Source organism: Nycticebus coucang, chromosome 2, assembly GCF_027406575.1.
Source record: "Nycticebus coucang isolate mNycCou1 chromosome 2, mNycCou1.pri, whole genome shotgun sequence".
Taxonomy (NCBI): domain Eukaryota; kingdom Metazoa; phylum Chordata; class Mammalia; order Primates; family Lorisidae; genus Nycticebus; species Nycticebus coucang.
In genome coordinates, this window is record NC_069781.1 from 106,776,393 (window position 1) to 106,800,732 (window position 24,340).

At 38.7% G+C, this 24,340-nt stretch overlaps 1 pseudogene; it reads right to left on the reverse strand.

Annotated features, from left to right (window-relative positions):
- Positions 1 to 7,045: 7,045 nt before the first annotated feature.
- LOC128598114 (palmitoyltransferase ZDHHC3-like) lies at positions 7,046 to 7,945 on the reverse strand (annotated as a pseudogene).
- Positions 7,946 to 24,340: the final 16,395 nt, after the last annotated feature.

Consider the following 24,340-nt stretch of genomic DNA (forward strand, 5'->3'; position numbering starts at 1 on the left):
ATGGGAAATCTCAAACATGAGCCTCATCAAGGCAGAGGAAAGGTGCTATTTTTCTTTCCTGCAAACCTCTTAGTACTGAAGCTCAGTGAAGCCTTCCGGAAAAAAAAATAAATAAATAAATAACACACCAATTTCTTTTAATAAGGTTCAAAACATATGTTACCCTAAAATACAGTCCCTTGGCATTTGAGAAAACTACAGAAGCAGGAAGATCTCTCTCTGACCCTCTCTCATCCCTCTCCTCCAAAGCAGGTCATTTTCTGACCTTCCCCTGAAGTAGGCTACAAGACCCTCATTTGAAAGGTACTCACCCTACATCCACAGAAAAGAAATATCCTTATTTCTGAAGACATAAGAATGCAAAGAAGGATCTGAACAGGCCTTGCTAAGCTCTTCCCAGTTTATTACCATTAAATCATACCCACTTAGTCCATTTCCATTTCTCTACCTCTGGCCACTTCTTTATCAAACCTAATATTAGATTTCCAGTTTTCTCTCTTTTTTTTTTTCTTTTTTTTGTGAGACAGAGTCTCACTATGTTGCCCTTGGCAGAGTGCTGGGCATTATAGCTCATGGCAACCTCAAACTGTTGGGCTTAAGTGATTCTCTTGCCTCAGCCTCCCAAGTAGCTGGGACTATAGGCACCCGCCACAATGCCTGGCTATTTTTTGTTGCAGTTGTCATTGTTGTTTAGCTGGCCCCGGGCTGGGTTCGAACACACCACCCTCGGTGTATGTGGCTGGAGCCATAATCACTGTGCTACAGGACCTGAGCCTAGATCTCCATTGTGTTTAGATGAAGTCTCCTGTGTGATGTAAAACTTACTAAATTATTTTGTATGCTTTTCTCTTGCTAAGCTGTCTTTTGTTATAGAGGCCTCAGCCATGAACCTAGCAATGGCTAAGGAAAAGATATTTCTTTTCCTCTGTACTTTGAACTATCAATGACAGAAAAAAAACTTAGTTTGAAGTTGAAAAAACACACTGAAGTCTCTGCAGAGAAGGAATCGGAACCTTAATTTGTTTTGTTCTTTTTATTTAGGCCTTACTTCTGTCCCAGATCATTGCCATTCTTTCCACTATTTCTCAGGTTCCCGGCTGCTTTTTCTTACCACACAACTGTTTTATCAGTACCCTTAGGGTGACCCTTCAGTAACTTCCATCTCTAATCTCTCGTCTATCCTATAGTCAATTACCCCAAAACCCTCTAAAAAGAGCTCTGCCCATCACTACTCTCCTACATTTGTCATAGCTGATGGTGTTGCTGGTGATGTTATTTTCTTACATACTTATCAAGAAAAAACCTGATTTCATAATAATGAGAAACACTGAGCTAAAATAAATTTAAATACAAATTTATGCAGATACTTTATCTAAAAATTCACAATTACATTGACAATCTCAGTATTTAATAATGAAGTGAAGATTTGAGCCTGGCCTATGCAGGATGCTGGCACAATTCTTCATTTCACTTTGGACAACTACACTTGATGGATAAGTTCTTGAACAATTACCTTGTGAGACAGAATCTTTAAGAACAAGTAGGCTAAGATGAGAAATGGAAACCAGCCAGCGCCCTAACTCTAAAAATCAGAACAAAAAATCAGAACACCCATTTGTCCAATAGCAGCAACAGTATCTGAGGTATGGTTGTAAGGTTCTGGCCTTCCTATCCATCAACAATCCTAAATACACAGAAGACAAAACTGAGAAGATGAGCCATTCTCACTGGAGTCAGGTGATATCACAATTTGCAATCACAAAGATGCGGAAGCAACCCAATTGCCCATCAATACATGAATGGATTAATAGAATGTGGTATATGATACTATGGAGAATTACTCAGCCACAAAAAAAAATGGTGGCAACCTGGATGGAACTGGAAACCATTCTTCTAAGTGAAACATCACAAAAATGAAGAAACAAACACATGTACTCAATACCAATTGGAATGAATCAATCAACACTTAAGTGCACATATCTCAATGAAAATCAAGCTGGGAGAGGGTGAAAGAGAAGATGGATAAATTCATACGTATTGGGTACAGTGCACACTATCTGGGTGAAGGGCACACTTGTAACTTTCACTCAATCAGTATGAAAGCAAAGTATGCAAACAAAACGTGTACACACTAATATTCTGAAATTAAAAAATTAAAATAAATAAATACACAAAATAAAAACTACAAAGACTGCAGATATATAACGATCAGATTCAGAATGTAAAATATATTTAACATGTTTAAAGAAAAAAATTGAGAAGAGATACGAGCATATCTTTAAATTCAGGCTCTATATCATTACACCAAAGCCTCTGTCAACAGTGTCGCGTGTGTTCAATCCGTCTAAACCCGCCCACAACTTCCACAGGCACGAGAACTTAAAGAGCAAGAGGAAGTGAAAGGAAAATTAGGGCAAGGAAACAGATAAAAGAAATCACTCATGAGGAAGAATCAGCAGAAAACTCCAGGCAACATGAAGGACCAGTCCAGAACAACCCTGCCAAGGGACCATGAGGTAGCTACTGCAGATGATTCCACCTATAAAGAAATGTTAGGAATGACAGAAAGGGAATTTAGAATACACATGTTGAAAACAATGAAAGAAATGATGGAAACAATGAAGGAAACTGCTAATAAAGTGGAAAATAACCAAAAGGAAATCCAAAAACAGAATCAAATAAGAGATGAACAATATGAAGAATATAAAAAGGATATACCAGAGCTGAAGGGACTGAAACAGTCAATTAGGGAACTTAAAGATGCAATGGAAAGTATCAGCAACAGGTTAGACCATGCAGAAGAAAGAATTTCAGAGGTAGAAGACAAAGTTCTTGAGATAACTCAGATAGTAAAAGAGGCAGAAAAGAAGAGAGAGAAAGCAGAATGTTCAATGTCAGAATTATGGGACTTTATGAAGCGTTCTCACCAAATGACTTCTAAGTTACCATTCTATAGGCTAAAAGTGTGCACATGTGGGTGCGTGCATATGTATGGATGTGTGCATGTGTATGTATGTGCATGAGTGTGTTTCTCATTTGGTAGATGCCACAAAGGTTTTTAGATTAAGTCAAGATGCTCTAATTGAGGCAAAACTTGGGTGAACCATGTAGAAACAATCTGAGACTGTCTTTCAAGTAACTTGTCTTCCATTCTAAGATATCATTGGACTCAATGTAGCAATGTCCTACTCATAAAATGTCCATAATTTTTTTAGAAAGGTAAGATAAATTATATCTCATTAAAATTTGAACAATGTGTCTCCTAAACTATGAGATTTAATTTGTGAGCATTAGTTTACTATATTGATGAAGAACTCTCACAATTAACTTTTAATTTCTAATCTGGCACCCACTGGAATGGCAAAACTGAAGAGGTGGACAGCGTTAAATCCTAACAAGGGTGTGACAAAATCTGGGCACACATACCGTTGAAGGGAGTACCCACTGGTACAAACACTTTTAAAAGAAATTTTTATAATTTTTATTTGAATAATGAAATGTGTATATACCTTACCCCACAAATTTTCCACTCTTAGATTTCTTTTCCTAGAGAAAACCCGCAACATCAGGAGACATGTACGTGGATGTTTACTGCAACATTTTTGTTTGAATAAAATGAATTTCAGTGTACATCATCAGTATAATAGATAAATAAATCGTGGCTATGTACACAATAGAATGCTATACAGTAGTAAAAGAAGAATTAATTGGGGGCGGCGCCCATAGCTCGGTGGGTAGGGTGCCGGCCACATACACTGAGGCTAGCGGGTTCAAACCCAGCGCTGGTCAGCTAAACAACAATGACAATTGCAACAAAAAATAGCTAGGCGTTGTGGTGGGCACCTGAAATCCCAGCTACTTGGGAGGCTGAGGCAAGAGAATCACTTAAGCCCAAGAGTTTGAAGTTGCTGTGAGCTGGAACGCCATGGCTGTCTACCCAGGGCAACAGCTTGAGACTATCTCAAAAAAAAAGAATGAACTGGAACAATGCAAATGAAAATCCAGAGCATAATGTTAAATGAAAGAAGTGTTGCTCCACAAGAATACATGTAATATGCTTCCACTGATATAAGCTGTTAAATTAAATATGCAAATCTAACCAATATGTTATTTAGGAATATGTAACTTTGAATAGGGAAGGAAGTTGGCATAGATACATTAATATTCATCAAATCTGTATAACTTACATAAAATGACAACATAATGAGTACAAATTTATCTATTTAATTTTATAAACAAACAAAAATTCTCACTGTCTATAAAGCCTTCTTTGTATTCCTTCTTGATACCACTCTTTTCCTTCAAGTGGAAACAATCACCATCCTCAATTTTATTTTGTCATGTATTTTTAATTCATGTGTCCATAATATTATTTTATCACTTTTGCACATTGAAGATGTCTTTGACAACATTGTGTTTATTTATTTGTTTCCAGCCTTTAGGGCCTGTACACACACTCTGTTTATATACATGCAATTTTATCTCGAATGTAATATCTGTTACATGAATGATGTTCCATTCTCAAAATCATATTTACGTTCAAGGAGTGGTACATATGTTAGAATGAGAGCAGAACAAAGTACTTTTTTATCACTATACGTCGTAAGCTGTGTTGACATGCCAGGTAACTTGATAAGATTTCAAAAGCACATTTTCAGTAAGAACACTTAACGAGCCATGGGCTGAGTCCTCTGACAGCTGGGCTGAGCGGTGGCCACACCACCAAGGGAAAAGATTCTCTCCCTCTGACAGGTGTGCAGTTCCCACCCCAGGAAGTGGCATCTCACACTTGACCAAGTGTAGTCACAGGGAGAAGAAGGGAGAGCGAGGTAGTGGAGGCCTCAGTGTCCTTCTTGCATGTGAACATCTCTGCTCCACACTGCTTTGTTCATTAAACTTATAGGTGGGATCTCATTTGAATGACACATCTGAAGCAACAAACTAAGTTTAAACAATCACTTAAGTAGGGATAAGGTCTATTTATCTACTATAATATTATGATACCCCACTTAAACTGTCACAAGCGTAATTGTCCAAATAATATCATATGTGTGGTTGCATTAAAATAGATAAGTAATAAGTCTTGACGAATATTCCTAGTCAATTAACATAAGGAAAAAAGCCTAGAAAAATTATTTTTATCAATTATCAAAAGTTTTATTTTACTTTTAAATTTAAAAAATTATTGAAGCATAATATTTGTACATATTTATGGAGTACGTGTAATATTTTGTTGCATCATAGAAATAGAATGTGTAATGATTGAGTTGAAGTATTTGGAGTATCCATCACCTCAAGTATTTATCATTTCTATGTGTTGGAAACATTTTAATCCTCTCTTCTAGCTATTTTGAAATATGTAATACATTATTATTATTAATTGTAGTTACCCTATTCTGCTGTAGAACATTAGAAATTATTCCTTCTATCTAACTGTATGTTTATGCCCATCAATCAACCTCTTCATCACCCTGCACACCCAGTCCCCAGTACACCCTTCCCGGCCTTTGGTGTCTGTCATTCTACTTTTTTTTTTTTTAACAGCTTTGGAAAAACTTTATTGCATTTTGTTTCCATGTGGAAGCACTGACAGAATTGAAAAAAGGCAGCATGTTCCACTTTTCTGAAAAATATCACATGGCTAGATCAACTTTCTCCCTACCTAGGACCAGACTGAATATATTATCTCCCAACCCCATCCCAATCAAAAGTAAAAAAGGGGGTTTGTGGCAATTGCTTAAAAAACAATGTGTGAGAGGTGACAGATGATCAGTATGGGGATCTGTTATCTTTGTATAGGAAGGCATTCCCTGCCTCCCTCCTCTCCCTGTCTCCACCACCTCTTTCAAAGACCAACACAGGAAGCACCTCCCAAGTGGAAGCCTGTTCCCCTCAGTGTGGCAGGTTCAGGTGTATTGACAATTCTAGTGAGTGGGACGGCCACTTGTCAAAAGGGTTGGGGGCTGTAACGTTACCCCAGCATCACAGTCAACCCTGTGCTAGGACAACAGCCTCCCAGGTTAAGATATAGATTAAGACATGGGTATGTGTACATTTATGGGTCTTAAATATCAGAAAGTGACCCCATTTCAGAGGATTACAAACTGAGAAGGGGGTAGATGATAGGGCCACAGGTGTTGGGCGCGGAGGCCTGTTAATTCTGTTACCCTCAGAATTCACACTGCTTAACTGATATCTTGCTGGGGAAGGGAGGTGGATGAGTAAGAAGTAGTAGATGTAACAAAGGAAAATGTAGCTTGCCTGAAATTGCATGATTTTTTTCCCTTTGTATAAGGCATTTTGAACTGCAAAAACTTCTTTTGTCACACATTTCCAAACAATCAGAGGGAATATAATTGCTGATTCCAATACAATTAAGACTCCTTTTATCTTTCTCCCAGCACCCCCCAAATCATTCTACACCCCAAGCCCATAAAGTACAAGGCAGGCAATTGATTTTGTGAATTAGGAGGCAAACTGTGTCCACTTAGGGGCTGAGGCCACTGTGCAAAGTGTCCTTGCGAAGGCTCCTGTCCTGATCCTGCCCCTCCTGGGCTTCAGAGGGTAAGCATCCATCTTCAGTGAGGTTTTAAGTCACACCAGGGGGCCTGCCACTGCCTCCTGGGCAATGGGAGGTCAGGCCCTTCCTGGTTTTCCTACTCATCCCTCACTAGGCATCCAGATTGGTCCATCTGAATCCTCACATCTCATTTAGTAGAAGTGGGCACAGCTGGGAGACTGCACCCTCCACATTAGTCATGCTAGACAGACAGCAGAGAGGAAACCAGAGGCCAGAGAAGTGATTTTAAAAGGAAGAAAGAAAAAAAAAAGTAGCTTCAGTCACCAAAAAAATTGAAAGGTGATTTTAAAAAAATAAAACATGGGTCTTTTTTTCCTCTGTAATACTTAGCCATTTTACTTGAGACATAAAAAAAGTTTTCAGAGTAATTGTTTTCCTTTTTCTGTTTAAACATTCATGTGGACAGACTGGACAGTAGTGCTGTGATGTGGTTTGTGTCTGAGTGACAATGCTGGTCAGGGTCCTTCAGAACACATACTGGTACAGGTCTGTCTTCCCTTGGTCTGGCGTGGCAAAGGAGCTGGCCCAGCCTAGGGAGAAGGGATGGCCAAAAACGGCTTTCATGTTCATCCATTTTGTTTTTTTTAGGCCATCTTCTCTCTTCCTTTTTCAAATGTTCTATTTCTGTCTCATCCATGTAGATGGAGTGCACCTGGGTCCCAAACATCCCTGATGTGAAAATGAGGAAGAGCAACCCCTCAGAGCACAGCAGGACAAGGAGGATCACCGTGGTGGGTGGAGAGAAGGAGCTGCACTTTGTCCATTCTTCTTCAAAGCAATGCAGGAAGTGGAATCCCACCATGATAAGGGCGTGCCAGGAAATGAGAGCTATGTACTTTGTAAACAGGATGAAGTACTTCCGTTTGTTCTAGCAGACACAGTTATTGACCCAGGGACAGTGATGGTCCATCTTGCGAATGCACCACTTACAAACACTGCAGTGGTGGGCTCAGTGGGGCTTGATGCTGCAGCACTTGGGACACTTGTACACCATCTGCCCTGGCTTCAGCTGTAAACTCTGGATGAACTCTTTCATGGCATTTCCCTTGGGCACTGCCCAGGGTCCATCAGCATGGCCCAGCAGTGGGAAGCCAGGACCAAGAATGCCATCAGGTTGAACACAGTTCCCTTAATGATGCTGTACACTTAGTCTCTGGATGGAATCAGCATGACAAAGAGGACCACAAACTCCGCATAGAGGACCAGAAACCAGGTGACAATGGCACAGGCGATGCCATAGCCATCATGAATAAACCACATAGTCCCCACAGGACCAGGGTAGGGTGGTGGGACACACTTCTACGGCTGGAGGTATTCTGGTTTCCGCTCAATGTCTCGGAAGTAGTGGGTGGGGATAAGCACCATAAGCTATTCTGACCATACTGGCATCTTCACAGTTGACAGCCAGGAATGACCTGGCCATTTGTCTCTGGAAATCTGCTTCGTGAAGCCGGAGGCAATTCCCCAGTCCCAGGCCCCCGGTGGGGCTCCTCCTGCCGCCACCTCGGCCTCCTCTCGCAGCCCCCAACCTGGGAATCAGCCCCTGGCATGAGGCGCCGCAGCTCGCTGGACTCTGCAGACGCTGGGCGGTGCGCAGGAGAAGCCCATGGAACTCTGAGAAGTGGCAGCAGCCGCGGCTGCGGGTCCTGTCATTCTACTTTTAATCTTCATGAGATAAAATTTTTTTTTTATTTCCTACATATAAGTTAGAACATGTGATACAAAAATTGTATTTTCTATACATTTTTACTGTTTCTAAACGAATTTTAAGATGATTAACATAGTCATAATATTTATTCCTGAATTATTATTGCTTTGACATAAAAAGACCATGTCACACTCCTTTATACAATTTATATGTGCGTACACACACACACACATTTACAGTATTAACCATCAGAACCCACAAAAGTTTTTGAGCCTTTCGAACCATTCAGATCCAACAAATTACACTCAGTAATAATATTTTAATATTTGGAAATGTTTTGTTTTTTCTATCAATCCTCAAAAATTATGTAAATTAATAAAAAATGCTACTTAAAATATTTTAGATTTTAGAAATTGCATCTTAATATGTAGGTGAAATTTCCCATGCTCTAAAAATGTTCCCAAATATAGTAAGTACTACCTGTAGGCCAGCAATATCATTTATATAGTTATTCAAAGATGACTAAGAATTTACCAGTTAGGCAACTTTTTACATTTTATTTGAGATTCTATTTTTGGCTTAAAAATTGTAATATAAATGACTAATATGAAATTACTATTTCAGGATAAGTGGTTTGTGAATTCTAAATCATCAGTTATATTTGTTAGATAGCTGGCAACGTGGTACAGCTGAAAATACCAATTAATTTTCCATAGTACAAACCACCATAAGGAAAGGCAGAAATCCGCATCTGGACATGTGGAGAATTCCTACGGGATCTCACTCATTGCATTTCAATTAAATTTAGGGTAAGAGAAGTGGCAAAATAATTAGGCTTCTCTGAAATTCATGTATTTGTGAATCTTTTCCAAAAATTTATTAGATTTTAGTGATGTATCACATTTCCAGATTGGATGGGCAATAGTGTATTACCACATGAACTAATATCACAGAAAATGTTCAGTGATTGGAAAAGTTTAAATGCAAAGAAGATTTCCAGTAACTATGACTTACTTGGTACTGCACTTGCCCACAGAGCAATCAATTAGCAGTGTTTTGTGTGTAGCTAATGTACAAATGGCTGGGCAAAGCTCACTTCAGCAACGTAAGACCATGACAAGTACCTTCGTTCCTAATGGAATCAATACAGTAGCTGATAAGAGTATTCCGAGTCTCTCAGTGGCTAGAATGGAATCGTTGCATCATGGTTCCTTTGGACTTACTCTGAGAATTTAGACCATACATCCACAGGAATTGACATGCCAACAGCCAGTCTGGGAATATCTGTGAGTCTGCTCATCAAATATTTTTTCAGGCACACTGGGGTCAATGCAATCGAACATTTAGGATAGATCTCAGAATAACAGAGTAAGGAAAGGCCTTTATATTTTGTTCCAAGTGTGACACAAATATGCTAGAGGGCTGTGATGTGAATTGTAAGTTAGAAAGATAAATCGGGCTGCTGTATGAAGGGAGCAAAACCAAAGACAGGAACGCGATGGGGACCACGTCAATGGCCCAGAAGGGAGAAGGTAATGATATGATCCAGGGCAGTAGTGGTGGTGAAACTGGACAAAATTTCTGGAGGAGACTGAAGTCAGGACCTATAGGTTTTACTGATAAATTGTGTAAAAATTTGAGAGAAAGAGAAGTGTCCAGGATAAGGTGAGCATTTTGGCTTGAATGGATGGGCAGATGAGGTTGCTGCTTCTTAGACTAGAAATGTTGGAAGGGAAAGATATCTGGAGAGTGAAAACCAGGTGTTCATTTTTGGCCATGTTAAGTTTTAGGTGGCATTGAGACATCTGAGTGACATGTTAAGGGGACAGAGCATTATGTCAGCCCAGAGCTCTGAGGACCAGCAGCAGTAGGGAAACCCTGTGCAGCCATCAGACTGTGGCTGGGTCTTAAGACTGTAAGATCAGGAAATGCCACACAGGAGTGAGTGGCGATGCCAAGAGGTCCAGGGCAAACCCTGAGTTCTGCCAAATTTTAGAGGAAGTCATGACTTCAGCCACAGATTTTCAAGGTCACACTCCTTCTTTGCTATAATTCCATTTGCCCCGCCTAAGCCCTCAACCACCTGCTCTCATGTGCACATACTGAACATTGGGAAGAACTGCTGATGGGAACTTTTTTAAAGTATAAAAACAGCAAAGAAACAAGAGACCACTCCTTTCAAAGGCAGAAGTGTGCCTGTTTTTGCTAAATCTGGTTAAAATGCAGCTTCCTGGACCTTCCCTGAAACTCCAGCCACTGACTCTGAAGAGCATGTACAATTTCAGGAACCCATCAGTAAGAAAGGGAGACTTCATGTGTAAGTTACAATGTTTACCTGAAGGTTAACAGAAAACTCTGATTGAACTGGCTTAAATGGTTGTATTTCACAAGTAAAAATCTGGAAGAGAGAACACTTTAGGGTCAACCCATCCTAGGGTCTAAGGTGCCATCAAGGACCACATGTCTCCATCTGTTGGCCCTGACACCCTCAGTGTGCACCTTGTCCTCGGCCTTACTCCTCTCTCATCTTGAGGTGGCTGCAACAATATGGACTTCACCTCAGACAGGACAGCAGCATGGCTAAAAGGAGTGACCGACCCTGTTCTGTCCCTCCATTGTGTCAGTGAGGATCTCTTCCTTGGGGGCTGCCAGACTCTTCCTCAGGGTTTAGAGGCCAGAATTTGGTCACAGGCTCCCCCTCAACCAACCAAAACTAGTAAGGTTATCATGACTTTGTGGTGATTTTTCTCCTAGGCTAGAGATTGGGTCACATTCTCTTAGCACACCTGAGCAAAAGCAGGGCTCTGACAGGAATTAAATGAGAGCAGGGATGGGGACACAGCTGCTGCTGAAGAAATGGTGGTGTGGGCTCCAAGGCTGACCTTCCAGCTGGGAAAGCCAACCTGTGTGGGAAGGGAAGTCATTTGGGGCAATGAGTGCGGAGACCAATGCCATGCACACTGGGGATCACACAGTGGTGAGAAATATGGACCAACCCACAGCTAACAAGCTGGGAGACACATGATGTGGAGACCCCTAGACACCCTCTACCTCAGCTGAAAAAAATTAGTCCTTAGAGGGAACAAATTATTGGTTTGACCAAACTTTAACCAGCCTCCTGATCCTCATTCTAGGCTCATCTGCACAATTCCTTATAAAATCCAAGTTAGCAACAGCCCTTCTAAGTCAGTTTAGAAAGAATGCCCCTTCATCACGATCTGATCCCCCTCTATATCTGATCCTCATCCCCCACCCTAGGTGATGTCTGCATACCCTGGCCTGTCTTCAACAAGAATACTGCAAGGTCAGATTAGCCAGAATTCTCCTTATCCCAGATGTTTCTCTCAGTAATTTTCCACTCACTGAGCCTCACCCTCCCCTTGACTAAAATCCCCACTTGTTCATGTTGAATGTGGAGCCTGGTCTCTCTCCTCCACTACAAAATCCTACAATGGTAGCCCCTGCTTCTTCATAGCCCCCTCTTAAATAGTCTCCTTTACAGTATTTTAACAAATGTCACTGAATATTGTTTTTCTTTTACAAAGGAGAGAGCAAGGGGGCCTTGTCACATGTGGCGCAATTTAAACATGGCTATGTATGCATTTTGGCTCATAGCATATTCATTCATTTATCCAATAAACAGTAGTTAGACACCTAATTGTGCCTGAAAATGAGCTAATTGCTAGACATAAAGATCATCAATCCATAGAAAGATATAGACCATAGACATAGATTATAGATCTTTATTTAAAGATCTAAAGAGGTAGAGCAGGGGTGTCCAAACTTTTGGCTTCGCTGCACCACAGGGGAAGACGAAGAGTTGTCTTGGGCCACACATTGACTATGCAAACACTAATGAAAGCTGATGAAGGAAAAAAAAGGTCCAGACATAATTTTTTTGATATCCACTACCACCGATAAGCAAAAAAGTTCTCACATGGTAATCCTAATTATACAGCATTCTGTTCAGAGAGTCTTTTAAAATCATCAAGCAGGCCCAAGTTCATAATCACTAATATAGAAAATGTACATAGCTAAGTAATAAAACATATTTGGGTTTTTTTGGTATGTTCTATTATAAATGTAAAAGAAACGTGGGCAAGATAAAACTCGTAGGATATTTAACATCGTATTTGAAAAACTACCACATCAATATCTAGTTCAATGGAAGTAGTTACAATTCTCAGTGAGTTATCAAGGTGCTCATCAGATATTTTGGTTCTAATTTCATTATTACTATGCTTCATTCTTTTTTTTTTTTTTTTTTTTGTGATTTTTTTTTTGGCCGGGGCTGGGTTTGAACCCGCCACCTCCAGCATATGGGACCGGTGCCCTACTCCTTGAGCCACAGGCGCCACCCTATGCTTCATTCTTGAAAGTAGTTGCTCACAAATGTAGATGCTACAAAAAAGCAATGACATGAACAGGCTTGATTGTGAAGCAAGAGAGATTTGTCTCTATAAATGGTTTAGTAAGAAACATGACCAAATTTTTCTTTAAGTTGAATGTTAGATTGCAGCTCTATGCATTCCATTTGAAAGTTAACATGTAACATATAATGTCAACTGAAAATGGAATTGCAAATGCACCAAAATATTGATTATTTTCCTGGAAATCTTGAAATTTGTTTTCAAATTCTTATAGAAAACAAAAATCAAAGCTGCATATTTTTTGCAGAACTGTGAAAGAACTGTGCTTTGCCAACCCATCAAAATGCATAAAATTGCTTGCCTTAATTTGATTTTGCCATAATTTCAGTTTCATGGGAACACTGTTGCAGTTTGAAACATTGAATTGACAAGTTGGTTTTCACACTGAAGACACATATTTAACTCATTTTAATGAGTGGTTAGATCCACTAAGCCAGTTTTCATATTCAATTTCTGGCACAAATTTTGTTTTGGATGTTATAAATTACCTGATAACATGTCACAAATCATGAAATCTTTTCAACTTTTGGCCTTACTTAGCCATCTTACTTCCGAAAAGTAAATGATTTTGCCAAGGTCAGCATTAATGCTTTTAAGAAATTCCTGGAACTGGTGACAATCCAATCCCTTGGCCCTTATGAAATTCACAATCTTGATGAAGACTTGCATGATGTTATCCATTATTAAGGGTTTGGGCATAAATTCACTTGATGTTCTACACAATTATACTTCATCAAACGTGAATTTTGGGCAGCAACTACATCATCTTCTATTAACTTTACTATCACTGGGGCACCATCAATACCTAACCAGAGATGTTGATTGCGGACAAGGAGAATTGCTTTAACATATTTTTTACTGATTTGTATATATTTCTTGATTCAGTTGTATCTTTTAATGGCACTAAAGAAGCCATTTCTTCAGAGACATTAAGTTTGTCACCAATACCTCTAAGAAAAATGGCAAGATGAGCTGTATTTGTGGCATCAGTGCTGTCATCCATCAGCAAACATAAAATTTAAAATTAGCAGTTTTACTCTTCAAACTTTTTTCAATAGATCTTCTAGTTTCTCTAGTCTCTTTAGTTTACCTGGCTATAGTCTGGTGAGGAACTTATTTTAAAATATCCCTTTTTTCAGGGAAAATTATATCGACCATGCTTTCCATACATTGCTTAATAAACTCACCATCGGTAAATAGTTTTGATTTTTTGGCTATTAAACATGTAACTAGCTTTTACAATGAAATTTGTCTGAATTATAACTTAAAAAAATGCTTGTTGAGAATACAGACTTTTTTTCAGTTCTACTATTTTCTCCTATGACATAATCCTTCATACCCATCAAATTTGGCAGCATGTTTTTGCATAAAAATACTTTTCAAATCATAGTCTTTGAAAATTTGTGCAAATTGGTCTCTCCCACCTCTTCTCCATCATGAGAGGGTCCCACTTCCAACTCTCTTTGGAAGTGCTCAGAACTTTGCCTTTGTTCTTAAATAAAATTTCTCTGTTACACTGAAAAAAATATTTCCATAAATTTCCTACAAATTAACCAGAGTGCCTTACTATTTCCCTCAGCAAAAAAAATAGTCATCTGTCCACTTTTTATTGAACAATCTTCCTTCAATTATAATTTTTATTTTGGTGGGTTCTGTTTTATTTAGAGATGCTGTAGAAATCATGCTTTTGCAGGGATTAAAAAATAATAATAGATAAAGGACTATATTGACATGTATTTATTTAGAGACTGACTCTCACTCTGTTGCCCAGGTTAGCATGCTGTTGTGTCATCATAGCTCATAGCAACCTCAAACTCCTTGGCTGAGGCAGTCTTTGTGCTTCAATTTCCTAGGTAGCTGGGACTACAGGTGCCCACCACTATATTTACTTTTTATGAAGATTAATCAACAGGAAAACAGAAAGCAAGGTGTATCCCCTTCCCTATCTCAGGGAGAGGTGGAGAGCAGGTCATAAAGCCTGGTGGATGATGTGTGAGGTACCTCTGAGGTGTGGAAGTCAGGCTGACCTGAATTCTAAGTAACATTAAGTGCATAACATTGCAATAGTAGGTTGAAATGTTATTGATAATTGTTGGGCAGCACCTGTGGCTCAAAGGGGTAGGGCGCCGGCCCCATATACCAGAGGTGACGGGTTCAAACCCAGCCCCAGCCAAAAACTGCAAAAAAAAAAAAAAGGAGCGATAATTGCTGCCTCCTTAAGTCACCATGAGCACATGTGACATCTGGTAGTGTCAAGTCAGCTGCTCTTGGAAGACAACACATTGGAAACCACACACCTTGTAAAACTGAAGCCACACATGTACAAATAGTGAGAGTTTATCTTTGTTTATTTTACATGACATTGAGATGCAACGTTGTTGTCTACAATGTTCACACACGAGTACTATGCAATTAAGTTCCACAAAAATGGCTCAGTGCCCATAGCTCAGTGGTTCGGGTGTCAGCCATATGTACCAGGCTATGGGTTCGAACCCGACCCATGGGTTTGAACCCAGCCTGGGCCTGCTAAACAATCACAACTGCAACCAAAAAATAGCTGGGCGTTGTGAGAGGCATCTGTAGTCCCAGCTACTTGGGAGGCTGAGGCAAGAGAATCACTTAGGTACAAGAGTTAGACTTTGCTGTGAGCTGTGACTCCACAGCACTCTACTGAGGGCAACATAGTGAGACTCTGCCAAAAAAAAGAAAAGTTCCACAAAAAATCACAGAAATATAATGTTTTAAGTAAGTTTACAATTTTGTGTTGGGCCATATTCATAGACATCTTGGGCCATCATGCAGCCTGTAGACCACGGGTTGGACGCCCCAATAGAGCACAGATCTATAGACAGATGTGGATGCTCCCGCAGGTGATTACAGAATGGGAGGGTAGAACTCTGGGAAAACCCAGGAGAGACAACATGCTTCTCTAGGAGTCAGGATTGCACTACAGAAGGGGCTACATGTGATCAGATCCTAAAAAATTATTATTTACATGCTCAAGAAGAGAAGAGCATTCAGAACACATAGGAGTAAGCATCACCCCAGTGTATATTTAAATACTGTTTCTATATTGACTGCAAATATATCTGCATTTCATTTTATGATACATGAAGAAAGGATGCCTTCGTGCCAGGTACGGATATTAGTCAAAAAATACTGCAAAAGGACAACTAAGAAAATTAGTCAATATCCGGCATAAAAATTAAACATATCTAGTTTCACACCTGCTGAGGTTGCCTGCCAAGATTCTCCCATAAGGAAGTAATTCTAGTAATTTTCAATGCATCACTAGTTTTTTTCCTGATTCTGCCAGAAAATATCTGTTCTTTCTATGACCTGTCAATAAGTTTATTCCCTTTAATTTTCACCCTGTGGTATAGGACATCTAAGTCACAAGTCAGAAGAGTTGCTGCCAGTCAATGATAAAGTATTTCCTACAGCAAGGGTCCCCAACCTGGGGGGATTTTATATCTCAGGCAACATTTAGAAATGTCTGGAGGTGTTTTTGTTTGTTACAATTTGTGGGGGTAAAGTCACTGACATCCTGTCCAGTTTAGTTTCTCCCTCACACTCAATCATTTTAAAATGGAAACCCTCCATGCACAAGGCAGGCTAGAGGGAATAAGTATGTATACATGTATGTGTGTGCATGTGTGTGAGTTTGTATGAGCGTGTGTGTGCATGTGTGTGTGTGTGAGAGAGAGAGCAGATGTGTGTGAGTGCTAAGAATGGGGAGGGATCTTCTCACACATCCCTCCCTTTCTCTAGCAGGAAGGGAACAGAGCTATCTCCTGCTTCAGTTTTCCGTGTTGTAGGTGCAGCCATCTTTCTTGACTGGCCAGGGCTTTCTTTTGTGACAGGAATATACAAACACTCATTCTTTCATGAGAGCACACCTGGGGACTACTGAGAAGGCTGAGGTGAAAGGAATGCTTGAGCCCAGGACAGGAGTTTTACACCAGCCTAGGCAACTCAGTGAGACCAAAACAAACAAACAAACAAAAAAATCCTAAACCAAAAATTAAACAAACAACAATAACAAAACAAAACAAAACCCCACAAATGACTGATCATATTTTGCAATGGCCGATGAGCCTGGGGTCTCATTTTTGCAAAGTTACTTGGCACAAAAGATCCTTCTCAAACTCCACCTTTCATCCCTCCCCAACTTCTGACCAAATTTCCCTTTTACAGAGACTCCCTCAGTCAGCAGGCATTTCGGTGAGGAGCAGAAGGCAGCAGGCAGCAGGTAGCAAGATGACTCAATCTTGCCTTCCTGGTGTGGCATCACCCACTCCACATATGCAACCTTGCCATTCCCCATGGTAGAAATGTGGCCACCTTTGACATACCTTTCTCAACTCTACGGGTTCTCTTCTTTCCCAGCTTCTAGTCTCCATGGTTCATGTCTCTGCCAGTTCTGTAACTTAGCAACTTCCCTGTGAGATACTCATCAGCTGCCAACTTTAGAATTTGAAGTCCCAATTTCTAGGAGTAACCCATTCTCCTAGGGCTACATCCTTTGGCTTTCTGGAGGTGAGCAGAATTAGCCTCTTTCTGGGAACACAGCAGTCCCCAACTAGGTGACCATTCCTCTGCCCTTGGTCCTAACATCCACAATGGGATAAGGGTCAGTGGAAGGACTTGATCAGCTGAACTCAAGCTGTCCAGCAAGCCTTTGGGGGAGCTGCATGTCCTGAAATAGGGTAATAGCCTGAATGGTCTGAGCCTTAGCCACAAATTTGGCACAATTTTTTCAAAAGTTCCTCCTGATGTTCAAAACATCCTATCATTCATAAAAGCCCTGATTAAAGAAAACATTTATTTTCTAATAATTTACATTATTCCATATTTCTTCTCTATTTTCCATTTCTATCCAGATGTGTATTCACATGTAAAATGTTAAAGTCCTAAAAGAAAGGCTACGGTTCCAGTATCAGCCTTTCCCTTCAGATTTCCCTCCATTCAGTCAGCTGTCAGCAATGTCCCAGCCTCCGAGGGACCAGAGTCCTCATCATTCCACTCACAACTTCCAGCACTTACATTGGCCAAATGTGGCTCGAGACAGCAGTCCAGCCTGATTAACTTCCCTGTTAGATGACTGATGCCTGGTGCTTGAAGCTTCCTGTAATGACTTTCTTTCACTCTAAAACATATTAATTTGAGTGAAGATAGGCGAGAGTAGTTAATATAGTCACACAGCTGTAACTTAGTTTATGCATTTCACAGTTTGTTTTCTAAAAGTAGGCAATAAGAAGTATTATAATTAATGAATGAAGGAGTTTTTTAAAGTATTATAATTTTCTCATTATATTCAGGAGATAAACGTATTTGGTAGATATATACTTCTGTTCTTTTTTGGCACCTGTGTTATAAATAGCTTTTCATTTGAATTGCTTTTAAATACTGTTAGGCTGGAGTTTTCAAAGAGTGCTACGAATTTGTTTCATAGGTGAAGTACTAAATTCATTACAGTTCAAAGCATTTTCTATAGAATTTCTTGAACAGATTCTGTTCACACAAAATATTTATGCTAATATTTTCTCACATTCCATAGGTTGCCTTTTCATTTTATTGATTGTTTCCTTTGCTGTGCAGAAGCTTTTTAGTTTGACATAATTCCACTTCTACATTTTTATTTTTTTTGCCTCTGCTTTTGGTGTCATATCAAAAAAACCAAAAGCATCTTTTTCTATTTTCTTCTAGGAATTTTACAGTTTCAGATCTTGCATTTAATTTTGAGTTAATTCATGTATATGGCATATAATAAGGGTCCAATTTCATTCTTTTGCAATCCACACAAGGGTTTAATATCTAAAACGTAAAAGGAGTTAATTCTGCTGAGAGCAAAAACCAAATGACCACTTGAAAAAATAGGGAAAGCACCTAAATAGACATTTCTCAAAAAGACATGCCAAGGGCCACCAAGTATATGAAAAAAATGCTCAACATCACTAATCATCAGAGAAAAGCAAATCAAAACCACAATGAAATATCACCTCATACTTCTTAGGATGGCTATTACTAAAAATAAAACCCAAAAGATAACAAGCATTGGTAAGGATACAGGGAAATGGGAAATCTTGTATACTATTGGTAAGAATGTAAATTGATACAGCCCTTGTGGAAAACAGTGCAGAGATCCCTCACAAAATTAAAAATGGAATTACCATATGATCCAGAAATCCTCCTTCAGGGTAAGGTCTCAAAGAGGTATCTGCACTCCCATGTTCATTTCAGCATTATCCACAATGGCCAAGACATATTAACAATGTCCACAAACAGGTGCATGGATAAAGAAATTATGGAATGTACATGCAATGGAACATTATTCAGCCTTAAAAAAGGGGAGTTTTCCTTTCCTATAATCAACAGCTGTAAAAAAGTTTAAGGCCTGTCATTGTGGCCACCAACTAGCTCCAGCATTTTCTTATTAATCAATGCTCATTTTATCTTTGTCTTAATTTCCTTTATTTGATCTTGTGTGTATAGTTTATAGAGAGTTACGCAACTTGTCTAATATTCACAACAGTATGAAATCAAAATATTTTAAAAAAAATTTGTATTTCATAAGGTAAAAAAATCCGTTCTTTATTTACTCTTATGCTTATGAGTAATATATATGAACAAGTGACACTTCAAGGATGAAAAATGTAGAAGGCACAGAGAAAATTTAAAGGACTGGGCAGTAGATCAACCAGAAAGATGAGCATCCATTAGATTATCTAGATGTGGGATGAAAAGGACAGGGATGAGATCATGGCTCTTTTTTTATTTTCCCACAAAAAGGTGCAATTTCCTGCCAGAAAGTATATCAAATAGTTCCTCTTTATTCTCCTACAAATCAGTTTTGTGATTTTTATTCTTACATTCAAGTCTTTAATATCCAAGCTGAGGTTTTCATATTTTGTCAATAAGATTGGGGAGATCACATGCATTCCTGAGTAAGCAAATGACATGGAAAAATGTGTTTAAGAACATTAATATAGTGACTCTGAAAGAGATATGTTGGAAAAGTAAAATTAACAGTAGACTGAAAGAAGGGTGATCAATTTATAGAACATCTCAACAGTCTGAATTCAACAGAATAATCATTTGTTTCTACTGAAGCAAACAACTTGATCTTGATTCAAGTTATTCAGTAGAGTATATACAGTTGGTTCAACCACCCTGCTAGGCCTGGAATTGTTTTCACCTGCACCACAAATGTTCTCTCATTTATTTGCTGCCTCTACTGAGAGCACAGTTGGCATGAGAGTAGGAATGTTTATAGGGCAACAAGAACCAGACTTGAGCATGATTCTACCCCTTGTTTCATCCCATGAATGTTTCAGTGACACCAAACCCAATGAGTTTTTATAGAATCTATAAATTCAGCTTCAAAAGGTGGCCCTAATGAATCTTTTTCTGGGGATGCAACACAGTTGTTTAGAGAAGATGAACACTCTGCAGCTGGCTTGTTGGGGAATGAGGTAGTCCTCTTCCCCATAGTTAACTTGCCAAATAGACATTTTCATGGGACATCGCTTTGTCAGTCATGCAAGGACAGCTGGAACCCAGAGTCCAGGAATATCCAAATAATATTTGGAAGTAAGAAGTGGCATGACTCTCGGTCAATATGAGGGTGTTGCAAGTGCCTAGGGCACAAAATTAAAGGAGATGCCCACTTTCAGAGTTGTATAAGCACATTGTATTCTTATAATTTATGTCTCACCTGCCTAGACTCACTTTCATCCCAAAACATATCTAAGTTTCCAGCAAGAGAAAATGGAGAGAAAGTCGGTAATATAAATGGCAGAAATGGGAAAGTCAAGGAAAGGAACAACTTTATGTTGGAAAGAAGTATGTACAGTAAGAATCTGTGGTGGTCTGATATGACAGCAGGACGATCATCTGGGTAGGGCCTGGGGTTTTCTGCACACATGGAGTATAAAACTACCATCAGAAGGGATGGTAGAGATGTAGAGTTCAGAGGCTTTTGCTTACTTTTACCAACTCTTGCCAGTCAGAAATATTCTGTAATTTCACTTTTTTAACCTTTGGATTCATCCCACTTTAACATCCTTGTATGTCATAAAAACATTGAGGATGAGAAGACTGAACCTGATGGAAGTCATGCTTTTCTCTGTTTTCATCATCCAACATCAATAGACTGATGCTGTGACCTTGACTGGCACTTCTTGTGTTTGTTGTTAGTTTCAAAGCTGTAGAAGTTAGTGGATGTCTTTCACTTTCCTTTTCTTTAACTGCAGTTTTTCAAAAGTTGGCAGACACGTTTGATACAATATTATCAAAGAATTCATCACTGTGGACATCAGAATGTCTTCTGTGTCTTTGTGTTTTTCATCTTTATTAATTAGTCATGAGTGATACTCATTCTTGTCCTTGGCATATTTTCTGTTGTGAATTTTATAATACACCATGCAAGGGTGGCCCACAGTTTCAGATGACGGATCAAAGCACCCTTGAGCTCATACTGTTCATTGTTGACACATCCTTTGAGTTTTGAATAAGTTCAGTTATTTTCATCTCAACTACATTCTACCTTCTTGTTTTCCTGTCCTCATTATTTAATTTTCTGCCCATTCGTTTATGTCAATAACTGATCTGTGTCCTTTAATTTTTATCATTTGTACTAACACAGAACATTTCAATAGTCAATTTGTAAAAGCATGGTTCTTTCAGTTATAAGCATTTAGAACTCATATTTAGACTCATATTTCTACACACTTCAGGCATATTACAGATAATCAATCCACAGTGCACACCTGATAATTCCATCTCACATTTGGTTCATTGTCTTTAAAGACTATCTTACAGAGGAGTTCCCATTAAAATTAAAAAGATTTTTGAACTCAAAGTACAATCAAGTCCTAGAAGGCCAGAACTAGAAGAAAGTTTGCAGGTAATTTTTGTCTGAACCCTCACTTTGTAGACATGGACCAACTGCTGGCAAATATTCACCCCAGGTCAGACAGTAAACTCAGGATTCCATGTCTTCTGACTCTTATTCCAGGAATTAACTCTGAGAAGAGAAAAACAGAACAAAACCCCAAACTGTAGAGAATACATGCATAAATAATGGACTAATTATGCAAACATTTATGCACAACATGTAAAAACACAACACAATAAGCTTAACCTTAATTAGGGAGAGTTAAATAGAAGAGTGTTTTAAAATGTATCTAATGGAAGAATGCATGATGGCAGAAAATGTAATTGTTTAGTGAATGCATAGGAAGAGGTTTTCAGAAAACTTGATGAAAAGATAGGGTAGTAGTACATTTTTAATGTCATATTTCACAAAACAAGTACATTTTTAACATCCTATTTCGCAAAATGAGTTTATCTGAAGAAGGAGTGGTAGTAAGATTCAAAAGAAGATACTGTCAACAACATTTAACACACTGAGCTAGTTTCTATTGCAGCTGCTGTGGGGTGGACCAGAAAAAAAACACTTATGCCACTTGATATTTATGATAAGTATTCAAGAGAAGCCTTTAATTGGGGGACTGGACAGTGTCTTACTTACTTTGTAACTGCGGAATCTGACAGGGTGCCCTGGGTAATACAGAGACAACACCCTATCAGTAGTTATTTACAGACAAGATAGAAAAAGGACAGAATTCATAAATTAGAAAAAGAAATATAGACAGCTCAGAGAAAATGGAAGAGACAGGGGCAAGGGTGGAAAGAGATTAGTGCACTTTGGGGGTGGTGCTGGGACCAAAAACAAATTGTACCTGCTTCTTCATTAATTTTGCATATCAACCTTACTCATAAAGTTAGACTAAGATTTCAGGTAGGAATATAAATTAAGTTAGAGGACCTAAAGAGTGTCAATGTGGTGATGCAATAACAAGATAGGGAAAATTTAGCGATCGTTTTCAACTCTTGTGATATTCTCTAATGGAAAAAATAAGAAAAAAAATATTCCCTATCCAATTTGGATAGGAATCATGTTGACAATCACTAGTACATTGTATATAGAAAAATAATACTGTTTATTAGGCATTTATTATCTTCTAGGTACTTTACTGGAAATTTTGAATATTCATTTATTCCTCACAATCTTCAAATAATGAAAATAATAGCCAGAATAGTGGTTCACACCTGTAATTCTGGCACCTTAGGAAGCTGAGGTGAGAGGATTGCTTTAGGCCAAAGTTCAAGATTAGCCAGGGAAACATAGAGAGCTCATCTTTTTTTTTTTTTGCAATTTTTTGGTTGGGGCTGGGTTTGAACCTGCCACCTCTGGCATATGGAGCTGGCGCCCTACTCCTTTGAGCCACAAGCCCCACCCAAGAGCTCACCCCTTAAAAAAAAAATAATAATAGCAGCTATAATTTATGACTGCTTACAGTGTACCAAGAAACACTGTAATCAATATTTCACATGGATTATCTAGTTTACTTTTCTTGCTAAACTCTGTGAGTTAAGTACAATTATTCATTTTGTTTGAAGAAGAAGGATGAAATTGTTGCAAAGTAAATCTCTTAGGAAGCATTTAATTATTTACAAATATTTATCATGATGAGATATTTAGCCCATACTTGGCAGAAGTTTTAACCTTAGGGAAACGAAAGGAGAACCTCTTTTGTCCTTGGGATGTGCCAGGAGTATTTCCCTGGACTGTGAGGAGACCCATGTCATGTTCCTGTGTTTGAAAGGCCAGAGTTGGTCTGGACCATGAACTTGTCAGGCAATTTTTCAGGCGCTAGGTTTATAACCAGGGCACTCTCCAGACAGGAGAGAGACAGCCCTTCTCTTCCTGAGCTCTGCCCCAACAACAGGGCCCAGCTGTCCAGGAGTATAGCTCTCCACAGTTATTCCTTCAGAGGCCATCATTGCTTTCTTGAGTGTCAATACTTTTGAAATTAATAGTTCCTGCTGTCTTATGTACATCAAGGCAAAATGGTTTCATTTCTATAAAGAAAAGCATAGAGTTTGTACTTTGTTAAATTAGCTTGTTTCCCAGTTAATTTCACTCAAATGTTATTTATTTGTTTCTCTACTGGCTTTTTATTAATGGAAATAACTATTTCTGGAATTTTCCACACTCAGAAAAAAAAAAAAATCTTGCATTACTGTGAGAAATAACATTAAATCATTTTGATTGAAAATAATTGGAAACTACATTTTATTAAAACATTTGATTCCTTTAAAGCAGAGCCTAGCACCTTAACAAGAAAATGACTATTGTCCAATATTGCTGGTGATGCAACATAAATGAATACCCACCTGCCATTTTTGTTATGTATTTTCATAATCAGACACATCCATCAGTCGTGTTCCTTTCTCTGCATTCTTCTCAATCATTTAACCCCTTCTTGGCAAATACAGCTTTTTCTGACCCCAACAATCTCCAATTTTACTCTAATACCTTTACTCATAAGCGTCTCAATGTTAAATCTGAATGGTCTGTATTACTGCTCATCTTCCTTGAGGGGCAAGACAGTTTGACCTCATTCAGTCCTTTTCTATTGGGTGGTCATAAACCTGGAATTATATATATTAATTATGTTACTGAATTATATATATTAATACAATTACTAAATATCATAAGCAATTTATTGACATGCCATTATAATATATGATACATTCAGTGATATTACCTGAGATACTCAGAGATGTTGATTCCCAGCAACAACAAAAAGTTCAATACACTGTGCAAAATTT